This window comes from Solanum verrucosum, unplaced genomic scaffold, assembly GCF_900185275.1.
Source record: "Solanum verrucosum unplaced genomic scaffold, falcon-dt-bn FXZP01000062.1, whole genome shotgun sequence".
NCBI classification, from domain to species: Eukaryota; Viridiplantae; Streptophyta; class Magnoliopsida; order Solanales; family Solanaceae; genus Solanum; species Solanum verrucosum.
Window position 1 is genome coordinate 5,711,437 of NW_026020477.1, and position 8,603 is coordinate 5,720,039.

The window sequence follows — 8,603 nt, forward strand, 5'->3', positions numbered from 1 at the left end:
ACTTTAAAAGATCACGCATGAGCTAACTTGTATTGTGAAATGCCCTTTAAAGAAGGAAATTGAATCCATATATCCTGCTCCCATCATATTCCATAAAGAATCGTTTGATTTGTGGACAAAGTTATTTTGAAATTAAAGTCCAACCTAAATTTATACTTAAATAAATGGGAAAAGGGTCTGAAAAATACTCCAACTTTGGCTGAAATTGTTGTTACGATGCCAAACTTTATGGAGGACCTTTTACCGCCTGCATTATTTAATAGTGTATTTTAAAGGTATATATGTGTCCATGTGGACACATTACTATTTATAATTATGCAATATTTATGATGTCCACGTGGGCACATATATACCTTTAAAATACACTATTAAATAGTGTAGGGGGTAAAAGATCCTTTCCAAAGTTCGGTAACGTAACAACAATTTCAGCCAAAGTTCGGATATATTTCAGACCTTTTTCCCTAAATAAATTATACATTTAGTTTCAACCTTTGATCCTAGATATTCTACCTTATTCTTATACCAAACGAATAATTTATAACAATTGTCAAATAAGAAAGGATTGTAAGTTCCAAATTCTCCAATTTTGCACTGATAAAAAAGTCTAGTCAAGCACAAAATTTTGCGCATTAAAACTAATTTATACATACAATGGGACATGTTAAAAATAATTTACACATACATGGAAACATATTAAATCTGAAAAAGAAGGGAAAAAAACAAATCATAGCTAACAAAATCATTAATTACAGAGTTAAAAAGATAAAATATGAAATGTATATAAATTTCTTCACCACACCAACTTCAAATTCTTTTATATCTAATGAACAGTAATAAAGAAGGCTCTTTGATTTATTAATTACAAAGTTAAAGATAAAAAATGAAATGTAAATAAAAAACGCATGTAAAGGAAGACATATGTGCACTTTAGTTCGACATTTATTTTTGAGGCTTTTTTTAAGACCATTTCATTAGGAGATTATATATGCATTGAAAAATCAAAAAGAAAAGGACATGTTATTCAAATAGAAAATCTCAAATAATTGGAGAGTTTTTATAACTCATGAGATATAATTAAATGTAATAAATGCGATAGAATTAATTTTAATTATTTAACAAATTATATGATGAAAAAATGAAGGAAAAATCTCAAAAAAAGGAGATTTAAGATAAATTATTTTCTATGCCACATAGATGTTACATCATGACCTTATTTGTGCTTCATACAAGATACAATTTTTTTACAAACAAACATATATATATATATATATATATATAGTACCAAGAAAGAAAATCTTACAATATTAATAAATAAAAGATAGAACTAATATGTTATTAAGCATAAGAACTACAACTATAAATTCTTATTTGTTAGCTTTGAACATGAGAATAAATGCTAAACATTTAGGCATGTAATATATCAATGATAAAATTCTGCATATACTATTCTACATCAAAAACTGTTATGAAATTACTTAAATTGAAACAAAAAAATAAGAAAATTATCTCAAATCTTAAATCATTTTATTCGTTGTACATACACTGCTTTTTTGGTTCAAATTTGCTAATGTGAATTCTCTATGGTAATTGAAATTAAACAAACAAAAAAGAATTTAAAGGAAGAATAAAAAATTTAAAATAAGAAGAGCTTTTTATGCAAAATTGCTTTAGCAAACTATCAACCACTTTTTACGTCACCTTTTGACTCTCCTTCTATCAATTCATTATGAGAAAATAGATAAATAGGTTTCTTGGTCTTGGAGAACGCCTCATCAACATGTCTAATATCAATTCATTATGACCTTCATATTTAGAGATCCAAGAAAAATGAAATACTCGGAGAAAATATTGTTGTCTGATCCACTCTACTAACCTTTTATTTAGACGAAATATTCTTCATTTTCAGAGATCCAAGAAAAACTATTGGAGGTCGGATTGCATATGAAATTTTTAGTTTTTTTTTTAGCAAGTTGTAGAATAGTGCTATGAATTTCAATTTTGAATAGAGACCTTGCAAATTTCTGATTTCCAAATACTACTCTTAAAAAAAACGGATAATTTAATATTACAATTAAATACAATAATCATTATTAGTCGAAGATGAAAGGGTTAGACGATTATCAAATTAATCAGGTAAATGTTTGGGTTTGAGAGAAGGCCAATTGACGTGTCATAATTGGCTGTTACAATGAAAAAGGCAAGGGTTGTTAATTGGGAGAGGAGAATTAATGTAGTTACTGTTATCATTAGGTGTTTAAATAGATGGAGAAAATAATTATCTGATAGGAATAATATATATAAAAAAAAAATTAAAAAGAAAATAGATAAATAGGTTTCTTGGCCTCAAAGAGCGCACATCATCATGTCTAATATCCAGCTTTATATATATAGATTGCATAAGAGTAATTTGGAAAGATGTTTGTAACTAATAGCATTTTAAGTGATGAATAAGGGTTGAAATAAAGTGATGAAGCTAGTTGAATTATATATGATAAATAGATAAATGATAAGAAATTATGTTGTATATATATGATAAGAAATAAAGTAAAATACAAAAACTCTAGATCTTGAAATTACCAGATCTTATGTAAGCATTCTTTCTTATCATAAATAAGGATCATTCAATATGAATTATACATAAGTATTAGGGGGTGGTAGGGAAGCAATGCAACAACAAAGTTTGCCCACATCACATCCACAACTTTCATAATTAAAATGATCTCTACAATAGGCCACACAATCTTCACCAGTTTGACATTCAAACTTCTCCATCTTATCATATGAATGATTATGTTTTTCAACCTCCAAAGATTTCACCATTTGGCTGAAATCACATAAAATTAAGCAAAACATAACAAGAAAAATCAATTTAGTCTTTGCCATTACAAGTTTGAAGCAAGTGTATGGATATTTTCATTTGTAATAAAACTTCAGGTGAACATGTATCTATACACTCAAAAAAGATAGCAACATATACACTATTAAAGAATTTACCTAAAATGGGACCAAAATTATGCTATGCTAATATATGGTATATTGTATTTACTTTATATAATGGTTCTAATTAAGAGTCTGTTTGATATTGCTTTTAAAAATAGCTTATTTTTAGAATTATTTTTCTAAAATGGCTTTTTACAAAAGTATTTTTGAAAATAAAATAAAATTGTGTTTGACTAATTTATTTGAAAAGTGTTTTTCATAAGCAAACTGTGTTTGACTAATTTTAAAAAAAAAAGTATTTTTGAGAGTCAAATTACAAAAAATGATAACTATTAATGTACTTTTATTATTAAGATTATTTGATACATAGAAACTATTTTAAATATCTATTATAAGAAAATTAATCAAATTTTTTATTTTTATTAAATTAAAATGTACATATTTAAATTTTCAATCAATATTATACCTTTTTTAGGAGGCTAAAATCCTTAATTGTTATTTTTTTCCTTTTTTGTATTCTTGCAAAAATATTGTTATTATCTTTTTCCCAATTCTACAAAATAATACGTAAAATAAAATATAATATATAAAATAATAATATGTAAATGTAAAATAAATTATAAATTTAATATGAAATTTAACCAAACAAATGAAATATGCTAATTAATTAATAAGAGATATATTGATAAATATGTATATATGAAAAAAGATATTTTAGCCTTGAGAATTTTTTTTTTGTTTCTACTTCTGCTTTTTTTAAGAAATATAATTTTTTTAGCTTCTACCCAACAAGAGAAATGCTCCTGCTTCCATTTAAAAACATTTTTTCTGATCTGCCAAATATTTACTTTTTCAATAAAAATATTTTTTTCTCTAAATAAGTGATTCTATCCCCCCCCCCCCCCCCCCCCCCGCAACATAACAATTCCAAATAGGCTCTAACTTAATATGTTATCTAGATTCCTTTTTTTACTTTTTGCTTTTGGCAATTTATTCATGAAATATGAATAAGTAACTAAATATAAAGATTATGCTATGTAAATATATGATAAATTATTGTTACTTTATATTAGGGGTGTCAAATTGATGGGTTTAGTTGAAATTAGAGATATTAAAATGGGTTGAAATAAAAATTGTGTTGAGTTTTGACCCGCTCAAATTTACTTTGGGCTCAAATGGGCTTAAAACGGGTTGGGTCTTGACCCGCCCAATTTGACCCGCTTCATCTCAATAATTTAAATATGTTGTTATTTAAGTTTTATAACCACAATTTGAATTTCAACTCAAAAAAATTAAAAAAGAAGAAGTTATAAATGGATAGATAAATCTTAAAAATATAAAATAGAGAGTAATTCATACCTTCATTATTGGAACATACATTACATCAATGCAAATTTAAAGTTTTAAAACGGGCTAAACTGGAGATTAAATTGGGTTCAATTGAGGATTCTCTTAAGGACAAATTACTTAACGGCACTCCTTTACTTACCTTAATATCCATTTATCCCTACTTATTTCAAAAAATTCAAAAATCCCTTATTTACCTATGTATCCCGCATGTATCTTGTGCACAACGCTATGTATCCCGCTATGTGGAATGTATCAAACGCTATGTATCCCGTGCACAACGCTATGTATCCCGCATGTATCCCGTGTACAATGCTATGTATCCCGCTATGTGGAATGTATCAAACCTAATGTATCCCGTGCACAATGCTATGTATCCCGCAAACATCATTTTTAAGAGATTTTTGGTAAATAGAAAACTAGAAGGGATAGTATGTTATTTAGTACTTATAATGTGTGGTTCCTATAATTTATACTTCTCTTAAAATGAGTTAAGGATTGAATGAGTTGAGATTGAACCCAATTCAAATTATCTTGAGCCCAACCTTTAAAACTACGGACGGATTAAGCGAATTAGGCTCATTTTTTATACCACTACTTTATATAATGATTCCAGTTAACTTTAATATGTTATCTAGATTCTTTTTTCACATTTCAGTTTTGGTAACTTATTCATGAAATATGAGATTATTCTAAAGGGCATGTATTATGTTTTTACTTTATTTGGATCTTTTTTACTTGTTACATCTCTTTCTTCTTTCCAAAGATCAGATGAAACAATGATGTTTATTATCCTCTTTTATTTTCTCCTTAGCAGAATGTCACGATCCAACCCACCGGGCCGTGTGGGCACCCACTCTAACACCTAAGTAGGAGAACCCTCATACCCAGAAAGTTTAAACATGCGTAAAATTAACGAAAGACAGATATAGATGGAAAACATAAATATTTATAAATGAAACCTCTTTAAATAAATACTAGTTAAGACTTGTAAAGTAATTAACACCCCCAAGAATCTAGTCTAAATAGGTACAAGAGCTACTAAGAGTATAATTTGGGCGATATAATAAATGACATAGCTCCCACCATGCGGAAGGAAAAATAGAAGCTACTGGAGATTTCTTTGTCTTCACCTACTGAAGCATCACCGATCCTGGAACCAGACTATGTCAAAGACATAGCAAGAGTAGTATCAATGTTGATATCCTTTGAGAGGGCGCAACGTCGCGGTGACTCAATTTTGAAAGACATAAAAGAATTTTTAAAAGGGTAAAAGGGAAAAGGGAGTCGCCACCTAATTTTTAGGAAAACTAGGAAACCAATTAATTAATAAAATTAAAAGAAACGTCTACGAAACCAATAGATTCTAGGTAAGGGGTTCAAATTATTTCGAAGGAAACGGGTTAGGCATCCTTCGAAATCCACAGGTGTGAGTCCCGGCTGAATTCATATTTTTCAAATTGAGGAGGAGATAAAAACAAATATACAAGTATAATAAACAAGTGATATACACAAATAATAACACAAAAATAATATGAGAATCGGCCTAAGTTTGCCTAACGTCAATAATAAACAATAATGAATCAAGAATATAATTCGAACTTCATTCGAATAGCTTCAATGGGAAGCAACTCCGGGTACCTATAAAGACACTTAGTAAAAGTGTTAGTAAAAAATAAATATGAATAAATCAAATAATAACTAAAAATAATAACCCGTCTTATTAACATGGAAGCCCTTGGAAATCGACTATAATTTTTTCATCGGCTAATTTTAACTTGTAACAAATATAAATATATACTAAATTTCCGTCTTTTAAAATGAGGAGGCCTCCAAAACTGACAGAGAGATTTTGTCATTAGCCAATTTTAAAATACAACAATTCAATAAAGCACACAAAGTATCTAAAATTAACCTCAAACAAAATGAGTAAACATAATAATAATAACAATAACAACATCAACAGTAACAAACGGGGGTAAAACAATTCACTGGAAAATTCATTAAAACAAATACATAACATTGAACCAAAATAAAATAAGATATTAAACAAAGCTAGAACAATAATCATAAATAAAGCAAACATCAACTTGCAGTCATCAGAGGATGAAAAATAAATAAAATAATATAATATCCAAAATAGTAAATCACTAACAATAAACTAAAATATATTAGGAACATAATAAACTAAAACAAAAAAGGAAATCTATTGGAAAATATCAATAATCATTGGGTAAAAAAGAAAATAAGAGTGATTGGAGTTTGAACTCCTCCGATCAAAAGGAAAATAACCCTCAAATACATAATATTACAACACAATATTTTAAACAATAAAAGAGAATCAAAATAAAGCAGATTTGCAACATACTAACATAAAGTAACAAGGGGCTTTGAATTAAAGGTGACATTAAGGTGTCAAAATAAAGGAGCGGTGACATAAGTCTTAATTATTGAGTATAGGTGACAATTATGTGATTAATGATTAAGGATTGTGGAGTTGGCCTCAAGTTTATAAGTTGACAGTTTGGTCCATTGAATTAAATGAGGGATAAAAGGATAAATGACTAAAACCTAATTTAACCAATTTTGGTTCCCACCAAAATTGGAGGGAAGCCACACCAGCTGTACCAAAAGGGGAGAAATACCCCCCCCCCCCCCTTATGCTTCTTCTTCTATGTTCTTGCTCTCTTCTTGCTTGGTTGCTTGCCTTTCTTCTTCCCGTTCTCTTAATCTTCTTCTTCTTGTTTTCGTATATTGTTGGTCTTGGCTGCTAGTCCCTCTTGAGCTCTTTTCATCTTCTTGAATCAGATTTAGCTAATCTAATCAGTGGACCAGATTTCGTTCTGTATCAATTGGAATTACTTCATAAGTGATTGGGTTCACACACCATTGTTTTGGTAAGTAAAATTAACTGTTCTTTGAAATCATTCACATCATTTGGGTAGCCACAATTTTTTCAATAATTTGCATTCGCATTTCCAACAGATGGCTATATATGTTGCAACATATGACTTATACATTTTGTCACAACATGTGATTTATGTTTCCCAACAAAATAGTTGTATGTAGTAACATATGACTTACATTTCGCAACAAGATAGCCATATGTTGCTACATATAACTTACACATGTTGCCACATGTGATTTATTTGTCACAACATATCAGTTATATGTAGCAACATATGACTTACATGTCGCCACATAAAAGTCATATGTTGCAACATATGACTTACACATTTCTTCATTAGTACTAATTATTTTTTTAATTAATTTCTTCAGGTACAATAAATGGAGGGATTATTTGTAGGGATTGATTGTCGTGGTGAATTGGTCGAGAAGAAAAATTGATACATTTGGCGTTGAAAGGGTGGTAAGAAACGGGAAGAGTCGGTAGGGATGACTGTCGAAAGAAATATTTTGTATGATGATTTTGTGAATTTAGTCATGGAAAAATGTGGATATAATTGTCAACTGAAAGATCTTGTCATGAGTTACATTCCCCAATTTTTTCATAATGAGAAGGTCTTATCTTTTAAAATAACTTATCAACCTAGTTTAGTTGTTTATTTGGGAAGAGCAGAGAGACTGCCCATATTAAGAGTCTACGTGGATGAAAATCCTATCGAGGAGGATCATAATCTAGAAGAAGACCAACAAGATATGTTAAATGATGAATTTGATGATGTGGACATGAATAATCACGATGCTGAAATTGGAAAAAATGACGTGCCGGACTTGAGAGCCACAATCCTCCTTCACCTATTGTTGGCAGCAACATTCCATGTTCTTCTCAATCATCACGTGTGAATAATGTTCGAGATGATGAAACCGGCTTTTATAAGGGAATGACAATCAAGAACAAGGAAGAACTGACAAATTCATTGAAAATTGCTTGCTTGAAAAAAGATCTTAGACTGAAAAAGGTGATCACTTCTCGTAATGTGTTTTCTTTTCAATGTTCATATCCGGAGTGCAATTGGTGGCTGAGGGCTGTGAAATTTACAAATAGCAACAGGTTTGTCATTAGAATCTATGAAAAGTACCATACGAGTAATTCAGAGCATCTTACAAGCCATAATCCCCATGCCACGGCAAAAGTCATAGGTAAATACTTTGAAAATAGGTTTTCCAATGGTAAAGGCCCATCCACAAGAGACATGTCAAATCAACTCCGCACATAATTGGGTTGTAAGGTAAGCTATTGGAAGATTTATAAGGGCATGGAGCATACTAAGTCTAATGTTAGGGGAACACATGAGCACATATATGCAGTGCTTAATGTGTACTGTTATATGCTTGAAGTTGCAAATCCAGGA